The sequence below is a fragment of the Canis lupus genome, chromosome 16, assembly GCF_011100685.1.
Source record: "Canis lupus familiaris isolate Mischka breed German Shepherd chromosome 16, alternate assembly UU_Cfam_GSD_1.0, whole genome shotgun sequence".
Lineage (NCBI taxonomy): Eukaryota > Metazoa > Chordata > Mammalia > Carnivora > Canidae > Canis > Canis lupus.
The window spans coordinates 30,660,873-30,681,356 of record NC_049237.1 but is presented as its reverse complement, the minus strand read 5'-3'; the positions used below and the strand labels follow the sequence as shown (position 1 = coordinate 30,681,356).

General features: G+C 35.5%; 1 long non-coding RNA gene across 1 annotated transcript; it reads right to left on the bottom strand.

Annotated features, from left to right (window-relative positions):
• Positions 1-843: 843 nt before the first annotated feature.
• On the bottom strand, positions 844-16,819 carry LOC119869580. Its single transcript, XR_005371086.1, has 3 exons — positions 16,046-16,819; positions 11,852-12,080; positions 844-1,106 (listed from the first exon to the last, which is right to left on the bottom strand). It is a non-coding gene; the product is annotated as an uncharacterized LOC119869580 (long non-coding RNA).
• Positions 16,820-20,484: the final 3,665 nt, after the last annotated feature.

Below are 20,484 nucleotides of genomic sequence, written 5' to 3'. Positions count from 1 at the left end.
ACTGCTGAGCCACCTGGGCTGCCCCAGTACTCACCTTCGATTTCATTGAAAGGCCTGAGAAAAGATTAATTGGAAAGATAATAGAATCAAAAGAATGAGAAACACTAAAATAGCCTAACAATGCACTGGGCACCTAATTGGTTTTGTAAACATATGTATTGATTGATAAGCTGATTGGTTTAATTTTTAAATAGAATTAAACTATGTAGTTTCAAACTTCACTTTATGAAATAAACATGTTTTCCTCCTATCCAAATCCAAAATAGTTTAAGAGTAAAATTTTGATCTTCCTTGCCCACTTTGCTCCGATACTATTGCTGCTCTTGCTAAGTGCCACTTCTCAAGATTGTCATTGTCAGTGTCCTTCACTATAGAGAGGGTGCACCTTGCTTTACAAGTGTCCACTTCAGTAATATCTCAAGGCAAAAAATGCTATTTCAGTTTGATTGAGCAATAATGGCTTCAGGATTTAGTATTAGTTATAAGATTCAGATTTAAGAATATATTTATATTTTATAAAAATAAATATTGGCTGAAATACATAAAGGAAATTTCTAGCTATAAAATAAGAGTTAAGCAATTGATAGAAAAAAGTGAAATACAGCTAAAGCTCCTTTTGTGTATGTGTATTTGAGTGTGCCTTTCCTTTACTGAGGGAAGAATAATAGTATGTGTGTGGTTTAGCAAAATATTATTTATTATTGAAGAACTGTTTGACAGGTAGCCTGTGTGCAAGAGTGCAAGTGGGAGGCACAGTGGCTGACACAGACCCTTGCTTATAAGTCACAGAGGCCATCTCAAACTGGCTTAATCATAAAGGAAATTTATTAGAAATATTCTCAGGTGCTGCATGAAATCCATAGATATTATTAGTAACCAAGACTCAGGAAGACAGAACTAGAGTGGAGGAACCCAGTGCTGGTGTGTAGAGGACCACTGGGGGAAGGCTGATCCTCTGATGTCAGCCATGCTGCAGCATGGGCTAAAGGGAGCCAGACATGTGTATGAGTGGCACTCAAGCTTTGAACTGTAGTTTTGCCACTCAGCAGCTGTAAAGTAAGCCTTTGGCAAATTACTTGATCCCCTCGTATTCCAGTTCTTTCCATCTGCAAAATCAGAATAAAAACAACACAAACCTCATAGAGTTGTTTTGCTCATTAAATAAAATAATATGTGTGCAGTGCTATAACAGCACCTGTACATCTCAAGAACAAGCTATTATTATAATGATCATGATGCATTATGAGTAAGGTATCTTTCCACGAGGCAGACAACGCATGGGGCTTGGAAGTATTGGAAATGAGAGAGGAATCTGATATAAAAGTCTGCTAAAATTCCTAAAAGATTTAAGCAATTTATATTTTATCTGATAAAGTTACGAAATTCTATACTTATATATAGTCTTTTTTATGATTGCAACAGACTGTAATACAGTAATTTTTCACCCTAAAGAATGAGGAGATGAAAGAAATTAAAAGGAGTATGTCATGGTCCAGTAAAATGTGGTTGAGAGAGAGTCCCATCACTTTACCTCCTGATGTCCAATGACTCAGAGGGCCAGGACTCCCACCCCTAGAGTCTGTCTCACAAAAGCCTTTGTGGGGGCTGGTGCAAGGTGAATGGTGGTTTGCACCCATACATGATGCCTCCCAAGGGCAATTATCTATCTTCATTGTCATCATGATCCACTACCCACTTACTTCAGAGCATAGCTCAGGGCATATTTATTTAATAAAAACTAGGTACTATAACAGGCATTTCATCCTCTTAACTTTGTGAAGGATGTATTATTGTCTATATTTACTGGCAATGAAGCTGAAGCTCAGAGAGAATGAACTCTCCAAGATCATAAAATTGAGCAGTAGAAGCAAGGTTGAAGCTTTCTTCACCTGTAATATTTTGCAACAATTTTTTTTCTAGAAGAAAACAAAACAAAACAAAAAAACAAAAGGAAAACCCTCCTGCTGTTTCTCAGTGCAGTAAGAAGTCATTAGACAGACTGACATTGCAGTATCAGCAAAGATCTCATACCCATTCGCCTTTCAAACTTCCTGTCCCACCTGTTTCTTGTGCTTGTTTTGTCTCCAGCCAAGCCAGACTGTTCTTGCTGAGCTCTTGAAATCGCTACGTGTCTTGTCTTCGCTCTGGTTTCCACTGCCTAGAATAATCCTCCACCTACACATGTCTTTTCCCATCAAGATTTTTCTGACCTTCAAACTAAAAGTGTTTTTTCCCCTTAATAATGAGTGTACATATTCTTTGTATGTCTATTAAAGTATTTTTAATTTCTTACTTATACAATGACAATTGATCTGACATTTTTAATCCCTGGAAACTTCTTAAAAGAAGGAATCACATCTTATACATCACTGTGATGCTTAAGATAATAAAGTTTCTGCAACCTCTAACAGTTTTGAAGACAGGGGCATACTCAATCACTATTAGTGAGAGAATGAGCATAAAAGATCACTTAAAGGGATGTTAACTAACTGGTAAAAGAGTGAAATGTATTTTTGAATGCTTGGTTGGGTATGGGATATGATAGTTTAATGGCTAGGTAATGTCCTCTGGGTATGATATGTGATTTGAGTCAGCATATACAAGTCTGGAACACAGAGGTGGAAAGAGAATAAATTCTCTCACGAGAACATCTAATGACCTACTAGAAGTTTTTTGCTTCTCATTCTCAAAACTTTGGGTTCCTTTTAATTAGAAGTCTTAGTGTCCAAAAAAGGAGAAACTTCTAGGTGACCCAGCAAGCATTTCATTGACCTGGTAAGTCAAGACTGATGCCTGGCCACTTTGGGCTTCTCAAACAGATTACGTGTTGGCTGGATGACAAATTCTGACTATCCAGGGAATACAGTTACTGATACACAATGGGGCACAAAGGAGTATGCTTATAATCCAAGATATTCTCTGGGGGACCTCTTATTATCCCCATATTTCATGGTAAGAAACCACAATAACAAAGTATAATCAAAATTATTAAAAGTACAGACCCACCAGAATAAGAACCATCTGGGGCACTGGCTGAATAGAAAGGAAAAATGAAATGAGCAGTGGAGAAGGAGAGCTACAAATTGCAGTTGTAGACTTATGACCAGTTACAAAAATGAGAACCAAATTATTTATGCATATTTTTCATTGTTTCAGTATAGATAATACACTTTGTGTATGAAACACACACATACACACATACAAATTACCAGTTCTTTCTCCCTTCTTCAATTTACTTTGTATCTGATATAAGATGTGTTAATAGAGGGTGATGCATGAAAGTGTCAAATTACTGTACTGTACACCTGAAACTAATATAACACTGTAAGTTAATAACTGGATTAAAATAAACACTTTTAGCAATTAAAAAAATAGAATGTGTTAATAATTGTTAACTCTCTAACTCAGTTTTTAAATTAATGATATCAGAAAGACTGTAAATTACTAGAAGGATTATAACTTACTAGAAGAGTAATATCACTCAGGGTGAGTAAAGTGGCATATATAACTTCATGTGTCCATTTAGTGAGAATATGAGAAGGTGTTTGTTTGTAATCAACCAGCTGCCTCCATGTTAGCCAGATGTTGTTCTTTCTTCCAGTTAAATATGGGTTAAAGGGGTGGTATGGATGCTAAGTCAACAAAGGCGTGGACTGTGCTAGGTTGTCAGATACCAACATTTCACTAGATCTTGTATGTGATGTCTATGAGAATGTGACTCCCAGAACTCAAGTGCAGAGAGCCCACTTGAGGAAGAACTCTGTGTGTGCTCTTAAATCTATCACCACATTTTACTGAGATCACACTTTCCATGAGCTACAACCAGACAGTGACTGGGTGTGGCAAGTGTATAGGCAGGCATCTTTCTGGGAGGCCTAGGATTACTCTAATGACCAACTTTGGCCTGAAGACTCCCTGATACTCTGGCAAACTTTCTTTTGACTCTATGGCAGTACCCCCTCATTTCCATCCAACCTTCTTTCTCTCTTCCTTTACTATTAATCAGAATAGCATCATGACCTGATGCTTTCCCCAGCCTTCCCTAGCTCGCTTTTTATTTTTCTCTTACAGGCATTCCCCCTAATAAATCTGTGCACTTAACTCCATCTTGGAGTCAGCTTTCTGGATGACCTACACTAATACAACCCCATCTTAAGATCTCCTTTACAATGCAGGGTAGAAGCCAGAAGATACATTTCTAAGCTATTCCTTTCCTGTATGGCTCTTTATAAAGTTTACCTATGAAAGTAACTTGCATGAATTTAGAAGGCAGAATGGAAGAGAAGTCATTATGCTTTGGAGGTCTTTGTGAGCAAATCTAGTGGCTTTACAAACCTCTCTGTGAGCTCTTTACTATGGTAAACTGGGAAAATGGTGGGATCTTTCCCAAAGACTTAAAATTTGTGGTGGTTTATCATAGTACTTTTGAAAAACACCCACTGTAGTGTTTCAGGCTGAAATTTTCAGAATTCTTCTAACTGCAATCTTCTTCCTATCAGCTCTAATCTAACTGTGGCCTCCCAGAACATCATTGCCCAAGTTAGGTAAAAAACTTAATTCCTATGTTGAAACCCTTTATTCCAGGAATGGCTTCATTTTCCTAACCATATCCACACTGATACAAGAAGATACTGAGGCTTGTAAATCTACATGATGTTTAAGATACATAGTATTTGAGCACTGAAGATGCTTTTTAACTATTAATTAAAAGAATGAAGACAGTGGTTCATTTAAAAGGACATAATTATCAATTGTCAAAGTTAGGTGAAAGTCCTGAGTACTTGATGTTTTTGACTTATCATGCTCTATTCCAGCATTTAGATAGACTCTTTTATTTGTACTCCTGCCTCTACTCCTACCCATGAGTTTTCAATCCTTCCTCTACTTCCCCTTCATTCACATTAAATCCACCAACATTCACTAGGAACTCTTCCATTCTGAACTGGACAACCACCTCCTGCTGGCTCTCTTTGGTTTCTCTATTAATGATTTGCTCTTTCCATAAAAAGCACAGTGCTTTCTCACATGGAGGCCAGCATGATTGTTCCAAACCACAGATCTGATTATGTCAAGTTCCATGCTTAACATGCTTAAATGTCTGCCCATTAGCTTCAGAATTCAATCCAATTCATTCAAAAGTTCTTAAATTGATTTCAAGACCTTGTGTAACATTTCTGTTCTTATTTAAAGCATGTTCTCCTTTACACTCTATGCTTCCACTACTCCTTTTGTGAGATTTCTCTGTGTATTTTGCTATTTCTATTTCATAAGGTTTTTCATAAGGTTTTTTTTTTTTCACATCATCACATCCTCCCTGAAATACCTTCCTCCTTATACACACACACTGGTCTGTGTATGCATGAAACACACATCTTTCACCTCACAATTTTACTCATGTTACAGGTTTCAGCTTAAAACTCATTTCATCAAGAAAGTCTTTCCTGACCCCCTACTAGGTCAAATGCCTATGCTATAAGTTCTCAATGTGATTGTATTTACTTTTTTTTGCAATATTTTATGTCTTTTCCATTTCAGCTTCTTGTGGGAAGAGATCAACATTCTTATACTTGCCATTATATTCACACATATTAGATATTTAATAAATATTTTTGAATAAATATATATTCCTCATATCAACAGGCCAAGTTCTTAACCTGTATTTTGACAATATGTCTATTTTCTGTATTGGGGTCCAAGAATGAGCTAATGAAAAAAAAAAAAAAAAGAATGAGCTAATGACAGCTCATCATCTTCAAGACAAAGTATTGAAACTGAAGAGAATGTTAACATACCCCAACTTTCTTTTTCTAGAAAACACAGTAACTAACTGGCTTATCAAGAGCCCAAATAATACAAGGAAGAATGGAAAATCATAAGAAAAATAAAGTATGTTAATATCCTTCCAGAACTTAAACCAGTGTTATCTGAAAGGACAAATTTATGTCCACAAAGCAAATTTTTGTGGATAAAGAGATAAAATTAGTAGTCTTGATTGAATTTGTTAAGGACATCCAAAGAACATTACATATAGACAAGTTTTGATAAAACAATATTGGAAGGAAGCATTGATTGTCCAGATCTTTTTGGAGCAGCAGCATGGGATTCAGATGAAGAAATGTGCCCTCCTCCAAATTATTCTCCAGGTACACACTTACCTATTTAATGTTTATAAAATAAGCATGCATGCCCATGCCTTGAGACAAGACCTTCATACTTCCCACTGCTTTAAGATGAACTATTTTATTCTATACAATAAAAATACAATATCTATTCCATTACTAATTTCAGAAAGAGGCAGTACCTGGGAAAAGAACAATACTTCTGGCTATGCTAAAAATCCAAACAAGCAAAAAGTCACCCTTGGAAACTTCCATTGCTGGTAAATGGATTGTATTTATGTTTCATGCTTCATTTTTTTTCCTTTCCAATTGAAACATTAAGAATGTCTCAAGGCAATCTGGTCTATTTGTCTAACAATACCCCAATGTTTATATATCATTCTTTTGGACCCTGACCTCTCAAAAAAAAATCTTTTCCTTTCCCTTAGTCTTTTTTTTATTTTATTTTATTTTATTTTTTTAGACTTTTCACTTCAAAGTTGGCTAACATCACTGGGAAAGTCTGTTTAAGCTTACCACTCAGATAGGGTCTTAAAGCCTTGGTAAATCATATTATATACAATCCTAGTCTTATACGACCTTTTAATAAATAAAGTCAGAACTCAGAATCCCAGAAACTTAGAAATTGCCCCCCAATCTCCAGGACAGTAACCCTCAAATGTTATCTTTTCATTGAGACTATTATTAAAGCAACTAGTGCCACCAGTAAAGGCTTCAAAGATTTAAGAGTAGGTGATTTCTGGCTTCATTAAACTCACCTCTTTGCCAGGTACAAAACCCACATGCAGCATGGAGAGTGACTATAAACTGTTACAAATTTGATCAGGTGGTGATACTATCATGACTATAGTTCCAGAAGTGGGACCTTCTAACACAAATCAACAAGCACCTCATACTTGATATGCAGATATTGATTGAATAAATGCTTTCTTTTTAGTCCACCTCAGCAAAGATAATCAAAAGCAGTTTGTCTTCAGAAGGCAAAACCTGCGATTCACCTTCACTATCTACACATAGAGATGGGAGAACTCTCCAGTCAATTGTCTGCAAAACCTTCAAGATCTTGATGTCCTATAGGAGACTACATTCATCCATTACATTAAGGACAATTTTCCCAATCTGCCCTGGTTATTTCTTGCCATTATCCTATATGTTTAAGTAAAGCACATTGATATCAAAAGATGAGAGATAAACCCAACGAAAGTGCAGAGCCTGCTGCATTGGTGAAGTTACTAATGGTCCACTGACAAACAGCTTGACCAAAACAACAACAATAACAACAAAAGCCTTTTAAAGTAGGAATCAGGTCTCTACCGCTGTATTAACCATCAAACAGAAAAAGGCACAGAATTTGGGGGAGTGTCTTTGGATTTTGGAAGACAACATAGGCTAATTTGAATGTGTTGGGCTGTCTAATTTTCTAGGTAACCTAAAATTCTAAATGTTTTGAATGGGATCTGGAGAAAGAGGAAACTGCAGCAGAATGAGGCTATAATGTAAGTTGTCCTATTATTTGCATCTTATGACCCAGTAGACCCAATAGTGTCAGAAGCTATTTGTGGAACATAGAGATGACTTACAGAGTCTATGGCTAAGCTCCCTACAATTTTTGAGTAAGGCAGTACTGGTTCCTGTAGATATGTCTTCTTTTGAAGAGCAACTGCTAGATTACTACTTGGCTCTGGTAGAGACTGAATACCTAACAATGGGACATGGAGAGTATCCCTAAAATGCTATTCAAGAATAAGGTGGTATCTCAAGAAACAACAGGTGTTGATGAAGATGTGGAGAAAAAGGAACACTTGTGCACTGTTAGGGGGAATGCAAACTGGTGCAGCCACTGTGGGAAACAGTATGGAGGTTCCTCAAAAAATTAAAAATAGAACTACCTTGTGATCCAGCAATTGCATTACTGTGTATTTACCCAAAGACTAACACAACACCAATTCAAAAGGATACATGCACCTTTATGTTTATAGGAGCATTATTTACAAGAGCCTAGATATGGAAGCAGGTAAAGTGTCCATCAATTGATGAATGGGTAAAGAAGAAGTGGTGTATATACACAATGAAATATTATTGGGCCACAAAAAAGAATGGAAATCTTGCCATTTGCAATGACATGGATAGAACTAAATAGTATAATGCCAATAAAAATAAGTCAGTAAGAGAAAGACAGAAACCATATAATTTCACCCAGATGCACAATTTAAGAAACAAGTAAACAAAGGAGGAAAAAAAGAGAGAGAGACACACACACATACACAAAGCAAGAAACATACTCAATTACAGAGAACATAACTGTTGGTTACCTGAGAAGAGGGGAGTGGAGATAGGTTAAAAAGATAATGGGGATTTAGGAATGCACTTCTTGTGATGAGCACTGGATCATGTATGGAAGTGTGAATCACTCTATTGCACACCTGAAACTAATATAACACTATATGTTAACTGGAATTAAAATAAAAACTTAAAATCACCTCCCTTCAAAAAATAAAGGGCATACTGCTCATACTGTGCCAAAGCTGAGTGCCCAGGCTGCCATCAGAAGAAGGCAACACTAAGCCCCAGTATAGCATTAGAAAGAGCACCTATCTGGTTGCAGATTGATTCCATCACAGAACAGGTAGTAATTTGTTCCAATTAGGACCTAGGGTTATAGTGTTGTCCTACAAAGTGTAGCATATTTCTTTCATGTGTGGGCAACATATAGTTATGGCTACCCACAGTCAAAGTGAATTGGTCCTGGTATCAAGAAACCCAATGGAAGAAGTCAATTTAATACCTAACACTTAAGGAATTCCTCTTGCCCTTCCCCATTAGCTTGAGAACAGTGGATTTGGAGGTTTTAGTGCCTAAAAAAGAGGTGATTCTGTTGGGGAATATAATCATGTTTCTGTCTAAATTTTAAAGCTGAGACTGTCTCATAGCCATTTGCAGCTTCTCATGCTGCTTAACCAACAAGTAGTAAAAGTAATCACTCTGCTGGCTGAGATGACTCACTCAGTTTACTAATAGAGAATTAGATATGTCAAGGACTTATCACCAATATCAAGAAGATTCATTCAGATGCCTTTTAAATAATCATATTAATTAATAGAAAACTGAGGCAAACCAATAAGATCAGGACTGCTGAGGACTCAACTGCTGTGGAGATTATGGTTGGGTTCATCCTACCTGGTAAATAATGCCATCCAAAGGAAATGCTGATAGAGAGCAATGGGATCATGGAATTAGTGGGAAAAAAAAAAGAGGAAACTTTGACTTTGGGTTCCCCCAATGATAACCAACTATGGGAAATCATCGGGTAGAGGTTTAATGCCCCTGCATCTTTTCCTATCAGGCCAGCAATTGATAGAAGTTACATTCCTCAACTGAGGGGAACATCTCCTTTCTGGCAGCCCTCTCTTACAGTTATCTCTCTCCCCTAGGTTTCATAACCGTTCCCTCCCGTGACTCTTTCAATGGGTGGAACGACTTCATCAACTCCTGATAGTCTTCATAACCTTGTCAACATCTTTGAAGACAGTCTGTCACTTAAATTATCCTCAACTGTACTTTTTGAATGTGCCATGTATTTCCTACTCTGATTCTGACTTGAATAAATTCCATGCTCCTTCCATCCTGGGATTCTTTGTTTCTTTTCGGTTCTTGTTCTCTTTTATCTCCAGGTTTACTTAGGCTTTTTCTCTTGCCTAAAGATTATCCTCCAATCACACTATTAAATATACCATGATTGTATATCCTTCCCTGAACTTTAAACTGAGCATGTAGAATGGATACCTTCATCTTACCTATTCTCATAGCTCCAGCACCTCCCATAGAGCTAAGCATATAATAGTACTCTGGAATAAATGATTCTATGCTCGCAACTGCCCCATCCAGAAAAATGTTGCCTTAGGCCTATTTTTTTTTTCACAAAAGGGTTTTGCAAAGCTAAACGTTGATAATTCATTTTTCTTTCCTGTCCTGATTTCATCCATTATATTCTCAATTAAACTGAAATTACCTTATTTGCTCTAGAGGCAAATGTTTCTCTGCTTCCGTGACCAACATAAACTTATAGGACAAATAGGATACATGATGATCCATGGAATGCAGAGTAGGTTCTAAATTTTCTGGGCTTCCAAATTAGAGATAAAAAGCAATGTGTTACACTGGTTTCAGCTCAAATGTGTAAAAGGCATGCTCATACCTACAGCAAACTTTGGAGTTTTGGAGTCAAAAATTCATGGGAACACGTAAGTAAGATATTCCTGAGAGCTGCAGTCTTAAAGGAGTCCCCAGATTTTGTACGTTTTACCTCCAGGAATCTACTAGTTTCTCAAAGTGAAGATCTAAGAAAGATTCTCTCATAGTGCCAGGAGGAAACTAGTCAATGTGAAATACCCTCTAAGAGTATTCTCCATACAAAGACCTTCTCTTCAGGAAAAAAAAATCTAACCAAAGTCTTATCTGAAATGAGGGAAGAACATTGCTGCCACTTCCTGCCCTCTAGCTTTCCTGTCTAATCTAAGGGAAGAACAGAGCTATAAAATGGAGAAATACTTGTGAAAGTTACAAACCTGAGACCCAGGCCCTTGAAAACAAGATGAAACATAAGATTATATAATGCTTTCTCTCCCCTACTAATCCCTACTAACCATTCGTGATAAAAACTCTCAACAAACTAGTAATAGGGGGGATTTTCCTCAACTTGTTAAAGAACACACACACACACACACACACACACACACACCCCTATAGCTAACATTACACTTAATAGTGAAGTACTGGTTACCTTTCCTATTAAGATCAATAACAAGGCAATGATGTCCTCTCTTATTTTTATTCAGTGTGTAATACTGGAAGGCCTAGTTACTGCAATCAGATAAGAAAAAGAAATAAAACATGTTGATAGATTGACAAAGAGCTAGTAAAACTCTCATTTGTCCGAGATGATGGGATTGTCTATGTAGAAAATCCCAAGGAATCAACAAATATACTCCTGAAACATTACCAAATATAGCAAGGTTGTAGGATATAATGTTTATTTACTAACATCAATCGCTGTATCATATGCCGCCAATAAACCATTAAAATTTTAAATAAAAGAAAAATACCATTTTGAACATAAAGACTCCTAACTCTGGGAAACGAACTACGGGTGGTGGAAGGGGAGGAGGGCGGGGGGTGGGGGTGATTGGGTGACCGGCACAGAGGGGGGCACTTGACGGGATAAGCACTGGGTGTTATTATGTATGTTTGCAAATTGAACACCAATAAAAAATAAATTTATTATTAAATAAATTAATTAATTAAATAAAATATCCTAAATGGGAAAAAAAACACACGAAAAATTAATTCTTTAAGTATAAATCAAACAAAATATGTCGATGATCTATATGTGGAAAACTATAAAACTCTGATATAAGAAGAATAAAAATTTATCTGAATAATTGAAGACATATTTTTGTGGCAGTCGAGAAAATTAAGGCCATTCCACCTTAAGTTCAGCGTTAGCACAAGTAAAGACATCTCAGGCCCCTGTGAATAAGAGCTGAAATTTACCTTGCTTCAGTTACAGGAAAAAACAGCTTACAGCTTAACGCCCTAGAAAGCCCCATATTAGAATGAGAACAGAGCTCAATGCCCTTGAAAGCCCCATATCAGAATATAAACAGAACTTGAGAATTTCCTCCCCGCTTCTGGAGGTCCCCTAGACCAGTCCATAAAACTAAGCTGGAACCCACCTCAGGGTCCAAGTCTCTGCTCCATTGAGTCGGGTATACTTGGACCCAAGCTTGAGCTTGTAAATAAACCCTTGTGTTTTTGCATCGGTGTCGGCTCCTTGGTGGTTTCTCAGATACGTAATCTTGGGCACAACATTTTGTGTTCATGGATTGGAAGACTAAATATTATTCGGATGTTGATTTTTTCCCAACTTGATCCAAAGATTATATGTAATCCCAATAAAAATTCCTGTAAGATATTTTTAGATATTAACATTAACTGATTTTAAAATTTATATGGAAAGGCAAAAGGCCTAGAATAGCCAGCACAATACTGAAGAAGAACATAGTTGGAGAGCTCACATTACCTTGATTCCAAGACTTAGTACAAGCCTCAGTAATCAACGCAGTATAGGTACTTGTGAAAGAATACACACATAGACCAATAGAACAGAATATTCATCTAAATGGAGAAATACTTGTGAAAGTTACAATCCAAATGTAGTCAACTAATGTTTAACAAAGGAGCATGGATAAGTCAATGGAGAAAGAATAGTCTTTTCAACAAATGGTCCTGGAACAAGTAGATGCCAAATTAGACAAAAGAGAAAAGGGGAGAGGGGAGAGGGACTAAAGAAAGATCTTAACACCTTTCAAAAATTAACTTGAAATGGATCATAGGCCTAAATGTAAAATCCAAGCTATATAACCTCAAGAAGAATACATAGGAGAAAATTTAGGTGATATTAGGCTTGCTGATGCGTTTTTGCATACAGCACCAAAACCAAGATTGAAGACAAAAGAAAGTAGGACTTTATAAATTAAAAAAAAAAAAAAAAAAAAAAAAAAAAAACCTATGCTGTGTGAAAGATACTATTAAGAGAATGGAAATATGAGCCACAGACTGAGAGAAAATATTTGCAAAACACATATCTGACATAGGACTTATATCCAAAATATACAAAGAACATTTAAAACTCAACAGTCAGAAAGCAAACAACCAGATTTAAAAAATGGGCAAAAGTCATGAGCAAACACATCACCAGAGAAGATATACAGATAGCAAATAAACATATGAAAAGATTTTCATCATCATTTTTGTTAAGAAATTGCAAATTAAAACAACAAACAATATACCACTAAAGCCTATCAAAATGGCTAAAGAAAAAAAGACTATACCAAATACTGGCAAGGATGTACAGTATAGTAATTCATAGGAATTCTCATTTGCTACTAGTGGAAATGCAAAGTGGTACAATCACTTTGGGAAATATTTTGACAATTTCTTACAAAGCTAAACATAGCTTTATCATATGATCCAGCAATCATGCTCCTAGATACTTACCTAAGTGATGTGAAAACTTCTGACCACACTAAAACTTGCACTTGAATGTTTATAGCAGATTTATTTATAATTAGCAAAACCTAGAAGCAAGCAAAATGTGCTTCCATATGTGAATAGATAAGCAAACTGTAGTATGCCTGTATAATTGAATGCTATTCGGCAATAATAAGAAATTAGCTAGCAAGCCACAGAAAAAGATGAATAAATCTTAAATACATAATGTTTAAGTGAAAGAAGTCAGTATGAAAAGGCTACATGCTGTATGATTTTAATTATATGACATTCTAGAAAAGCCAAACCAATAAAAGAGCACAAAACCATAAAAAGATCAGTAGTTCCAGGAGTTTGGGGAAAGGGGAAAGAAGGCAGGGGACTAAATAAGTGAAGCACAGGGGACTTTTTAGGGGGTTGAAAATATTCCATGTGATATTGTAATGATGAATACATGATAATATGCAACTGCCAGAACTCATAGAACCGTATAGCACTTAAGGTATGCAAATTAAATAAGCAACATGTAGGGGGTCAGGAGAATCCCAGGATGGAATGCAGAATGCGACAAAACAATCTAACTCTATTACAAATGTATGAAACAACCTCACTCTAAGGGAATGGGGGAAACTGCTGATGTAAGTAACTGGAAATGAGTAGAATATGTCAAACTAAAGGCAAAAGAAGATATACCTAAGAATTGTATTCCAGATGATAAAATTGTCCCATGATGATATAAATTGATCATTGATACTTCCTCTTGCAAACTAGAATTACACAGATAAGTAAATGGACAATGGATAGTTGGAAAATAAAGAGTTGGAGATAAAGAGGTTCCCAGACAAACAAAAAATAAAGGAGTTAATTATTCATGATTACTAAACTAGGCCCACAAGAAATATTAAAGGGGAACCTTTGAGTGAAAAGACAAAAACTGATGGCATGAAGGTAGAAAACACAAAAGCAGTAAAAATGAGTATTTCTGGAAAACAAAATAGTCAAGGAATTCACAAAATAAAAGGATATAAAATATGGCACCATACACCTAAAATGTGAGAGGAAAGAGATAAAGAATGGGTTCAAACTTAAATGACCATCAACTTCATATAGACTGCTATATGCAGAAGATGTTATATACAAATCTAACAGTAACCACAAATCAAAAACCATTAATATGCAAAAAATAGAGAAATCTAGATAGATCACTAAAAAAAAAAAAAAGAAAATCAGAAAGTCATGAAAGAAAGACAAGAAAGGATCAGAAAAATCTTTAGAAACAACACAAACCAAGTAATAAAATGGCAAAAAAAAACATATATCTATCAATAATTGCTTTGAATGTAAATAGACTAAAATCTTCAATCAAAAGATAGAGTGACAGAATGAATTAAAAAAACAAGACCCACCTATATGTTGCTGACAAGTGACTCATTTTAGACCTAAAGCCATCTGCAGATTGAAAATGAAGGGATGAAGAAACATTTATCATGCAAATCATTGTCAAAAGAAAGCCAGAGTAGCAATACCTCTACCAAACAAAATAGACTTTAAAACAAAGACTGCAATAAGAGACAAAGGAGGATACTATATGATATTAAAGAGGATAATCCAACAAAAAGATATAACAATTGTAAAAATTTATGCAGCCAACATGGGAACACCCAAATATATAAGAGTTAATGACAAACAGAATGGAACTAATTAATGATAATAGACGATCCAAACAGAAAATCAACAAGGAAACAATGAATGACATACTGGACTAGATGGAGTGAACATGTATATTCAGAATATTACATCCTAAAAAAACAGAATACATAGTCTGTTCAAGTGCACATGGAAAAAGATCAGAATTCTCCAGAATAGATCACAGGAGAACCACAAAATTCGCCTCAACAAATTCAAAATTGAAGTCATAGCATGCATCTGTTCTGACCACACACTATGAAACTAGAAATCAACCACAAGGAAAAGATCTGGAAAGATACAAATACATGGAGGTTAAATAACATGGTACTAAACAATGAACAAGTCAACCAGGAAGTCAAAGAAGAAATAAATGGTACATGGGAAAAAATGAAAATGAAAACATAATAGTTCAAAACCTTTGGGATGCAGCCAAAATGGTTCTAAAAGGAAAGTTTATAGTTATACAGGCCTACCTTGAGAAGAAAGAAAAATCTTAAACAATCTAACCTTACACCTAAAGGAGCTAGAAAACAAAAGATAAGCAAAACTCACAACCAGCAGAAGGAAGGAAATAATAAAGATCAGAGCAGAAATAAAAATAGAAGAGGTAAATAAAACCAGGAGCTGATTCTTTGAAAACCATCAACGAAGTTGATAAAGCTCTAGCCAGACTTATCAAGAAAAAAAGAGAAAGGACCAAAATAAATAAATCACAAATGAGTGAGGAGAAATAAAAAACAACACCACAGAAATACAAACAATTATGAAGCTATGAAAAACTAAATGCCAATAAATTGGATACCTAGGAGAAATGGATAAATTCCTAGAAACATATAAATTACCAACCTGAAACAGGAAGAAATAGAAAATTTGAATAGACCAATTATCAGCAAAAAATATTGAATCAATAATTAAAAACTCCCAACAAACAAATTTGTAGGCAAACTCTACAAAACACGAGTTAATATCTATTTTTTCTCAAACTATTCCAAAAAATAGAAATGAAAGGAAACTTCCATACTTACTCTATGATACCAGCATAACCCTGATCCCGAAGCCAGATAAAGACACCATACACACACACAAAAAAGGATCTATACGCCAATGTCTCTGATGAAAATACATGCAAAAATCCTCAACAAAATACTAGCAAAGAGAATCTAACAATACACTTTTAAAAAATCACTTACCATGATCAAGTGGGATTTATTCCTGGGTTGTGAGGGTGGTTCAGTATTCACAAACCAATCAATGTGCTACATCACATCAAAAACAGAAAAAATAAAGATCATATGGTCATTTCAATAGATGTAGAAAAAGCACTTGACAAAGTAAAACATCCTTTCATGACAAATACCGTCAGCAAAGTAGGTTTAGAGGGAACATACCCCAACATAATAAAGGCCATATATCAAAAACCCACAGCTAATATCATCCTCAATGGGGAAAATATTGAGAGTTTTTCTCTGTAGTCAGGAACAAGACTACTTTTATTAAACATAGTACTAGAAGTCATAGTCACAGAAATTAGACAAGAAAAAGAAATAAAAGGCATCCAAATCAGTAAAGAAGTAAAACTTTCACTATTTGCATATAACATTTTATTATATATATAGAAAGCCCAAAAGACTCCACCAAAAAACTGCTAGAACTGATAAATTCAGTAAAGTCACAGGATACAAAATCAATCATTGAAAACTGTTTCACTTCTATGCCCCCCCCCCAAATGAAGCAGCTGAAAAAGGAATTAAGAAAACAATCCCATTTACAATTGTACCAAAAATAAGACACCTAGGAGTAAACATAACCAAAGGATGAAAGACCTGTACTCTGAAAGCTATAAAAAAAAAAAAAAAAAAAAAACTAGTGAAAGAAGTTAAAGATGACACACACACTAAGAAAGGGAAAAACATTCCATGCTTATGGACTGGAAGAACAAATATTGTTAAAATGTCTATACTACTCAAAGCAATTTACACATTTAATGTAATTCCATCAAAATACCAAAAGCATTTTTTTACAGAACTAGAACAAATAAGCCTAAAGTTTGTATGGAACCACAAAAGACTCCAAATAACCAAAGCAATGTCAAAAAAAGAAAAGCAGAGCTAGAGACATCACAATTCTGGACTTCTAGCTATATTACAAAGTTGTAGTAACCAAAACAATATGGTATTGGCACAAAAATAGTTCAGTACAATAGAATAAAAAAACCCATAAACAGATCCACAACTATATGGTCAATCAGTCTGCAACAAAGCAGGAAAAATATCCAATGGGAAAAACACAATCTCTTCAACAAATTGTGTTGGGAAAACTGGACAGCAACTTGCAAAACAATGAAACTGGACCACTTTCTTATACCATACACAAAAACAAATTTCAAATGGATTAGAGACCTAAATATGAGAGTTAAGAACCATAAAAATTCTAGAATGTAACAGTCAGTAACTCCTATGACATCAGCTATAGCAACTTAAATATGTGTTCTGAGGCAAGGGAAACAAAAGCAAAAATTAACTACTCTCTCAGTCAAATAAATAAATAAATAAAATCTTTTTAAAAAAATTTAAAAATTCAAAACCAGAAAGAAAATATCACTTTATCACTGTCGTTTTCCCTTCAAAAACCCATACCCATATTCCAGTCTAATCATGAGAAGATTTTGAGGAGAATTTATAAGGTCTTTTGTGGACAAATTCTAGGTAAGGTACAGTCTACAAAAGACCTCATAAATTCTCCTCAAAATTATCAAGGTCATCAAAAACAAGGAAAATCTGAGAAACTCTTATAGCCAGGAGGAGCCTAAGAACACATGATCATTAAACAGAATTTTGCAGTGTTTTTGATGTAATCCTGGAATGGAGAAAGGACATTAAGAAAAACTAAACAAACCAAAAATTTTGCTGGAAACTTACCTTTCTCACCAAACACCTTGCCGTGCTACTCTAAACATCAGTGATCTCTCACACTGGACACTTGGTGTTAGAGTAGATTTTGAGCCACTTAACCTCTACTCTCTTTTTATCAGTATGTTGGCTCCTTAAAAAAAAAAAAAAAAAGGATAGCAATCATCTTTGAGTACAATTGAAGGCTTAAGGTACATGGCAATTAAAATTTCTTGATTAATTCACAAAAATCATAAGTGATGTGCCCCAAGATACCTCATCAGGTCCATGAGTACATCTATCACTAAGTACCATTCTCCTGTGTGTATGACTATAGGTTTTGAGACTTACAAGATGGCAAAGACTAACTGATCTTTTCTTTCAAAGGACACCATAGCTCCCCAAAGACTAAAATATAAAATCTCAACTCATCTGTATCTTCACAAACTAAGTTCTGCAACCAACTTTGGTCTTAACCCCTTGTATTCTCCCAAATTTACATTGTGCTCCAAAAAAAAAAAAAAAATAGTTTAGTTTATTAGTGGAAGGCGAAGGAGATTTTCATGTTCTTCTCTACCTCTACATATTTACAATTCACCTTCACACTGTTGAAGCCATGTCCTCAATAAAGCCACTCTTAACCCGTCAGCCTACTAAGACTTAGGTACTTTTTTTCCTTCCTTTCTATATTATTTCAAAGTACTGTATTGCATTATTTCAAAGTAATCATCACAATACTTATTACAATGATGTAATTATCTTTACCTATCCATCTATCCAACTATACTATGAGATTGTCAGTAATAAGGACTATATTTTCTTCATATTTATAGCCCTTGTAACTCAGAGTAATTGGCACTTAATGCATCTTCAAATGAGAACTTACTGAGTAAATGAATAAATTAATATGAATATGGCGTGCAAGAAAATAATGTATTCTAGCCAGCATGATTCCCAATGCCTAGAAATCCATAGAAAGTTGTCATTGTTGATATATTTCCTATAATATTCCAAATAATGGAACCCTTCTAAGAAGTGCCTCGCGGGAACACCTACTAACTTTCTCAGTAAAAGATCTGAAGCTTTAAAGCACATCTTCCATGGATATGCTATATGTATGGCTTTTCTTTATCATTTTATATTGCATATCTCTTATTGCTTTATATGGACATTTTATATTCTATTACTGACTTAAACTGTTTTTAATGGACCTATCCTGTGCTGTACACAAATCTTGAACAAACCATCTCTTAGAAGCATAGATTATGCCTTTCAGATGAAAGCTCCCTTTAAAGTTTCTCTATAAGAATTTGAAATACCTTAAAGTGTAATCTTATTTCCTATGAGCTTTCAACCAAGCAAATGGAATTTGCAATGACATTGGTCAAATGGGAGGCCTAGACAGGTGCACAGATAGAGTGTTGCTTTCAAGATGCGCTATCACAGTACGGTAAAGCTGAAAGTAGTTTCCGTGCTTTCAGTCACCACATATTTGGAGGCATACTTACTATGAGCATGTATGATGTGATGCTAGTCTCTGGAACACTTTAGCTCCAGACCAACCATTTCATTTCATGCAAATAAAGACAGAAGTCTAGACAGGTAGGTTGATTCTCTGCAGTAATTATTGACAGAGTAAAGACTAGAAATCAGGCCCCCAGTTCTTCCATACACTGACACTTTTCATTATTGACAGGTAGGTTGACAGGTAGGTTGATTCTCTGCAGTAATTATTGACAGAGTAAAGACTAGAAATCAGGCCCCCAGTTCTTCCATACACTGACACTTTTCACTGATGGAATTCTCTAAAAGGAAAAGTCCACCCTTTCCAGAGTGCCCTCAGCACTGAAATTCCACCATCCAATCCTTTGGGTTTCTTCTCTTTCTAACTCACCTGAGACAAGTAAGAAGTTAGCATTAAAATATGTAATACTTCAGAATAAATTAATTCTTAAGTGTGGGAGAAATAGAACAGCAGAGAAATACTGGGCACCTGGCAGGGAAATAGATAATTTAAAAAAGCAAGAATAAGGAGCAGGAAGGAAAGAAAATCTAGGTGATGCATCAATAGATGCCAAGTGCTCACAACTTCGCCTCAGGCCAACCTGGCCTGTTTCAGAATGGAGTAATTAGCTTGCTCAAGTCTGAACCCTTGGTTCCTCTGTCAGAGGGTTTCCCTGTGGTTTATAAACTTCATCCTTCGGCCTCTGAGGAAGCAGACCTAGCAAAAAATCACCTATGACACAGAGTTTGCTGCTGCTTAACAGGATTCCTTCAGGAGTGCTCACTCTGGAATCCAAAGAACAAAGAGTTTCAAGTGTTGATTGAAACTCTTTCCCTTGTTTTGGGTCAGAAACAGCAGCAGGAAAAAAGGACACTTAGGAAAGGATATATATATATATATATATATATATATATATATATATATATATACATTTTTTTTTAATTGTCAAGACCAGAAGAAATTCTAGCAAAAGCAGGATCTTTCTGATACAAGACAGCTAAAAAAATGGCTTAGCCTAGCTGCTTGAGTTTTGTTTTTTTTTTCCCTTAAATTAATTAGGAACAGTGGGTGGACTCTGGGTGAAAGTAGAAAAGAACCAGTCTGGACAACCCAAAAGGTCAAGCTTAATAGGGCTGTGCTTGGGCAGGTGGCCAGATGGGTGAGTGCCTCCTATCAAAGAGAAAGGTTGATGTATTGCACTTTAGAAAGCCATTTTCCTCCAAGCTTCATACAAAAT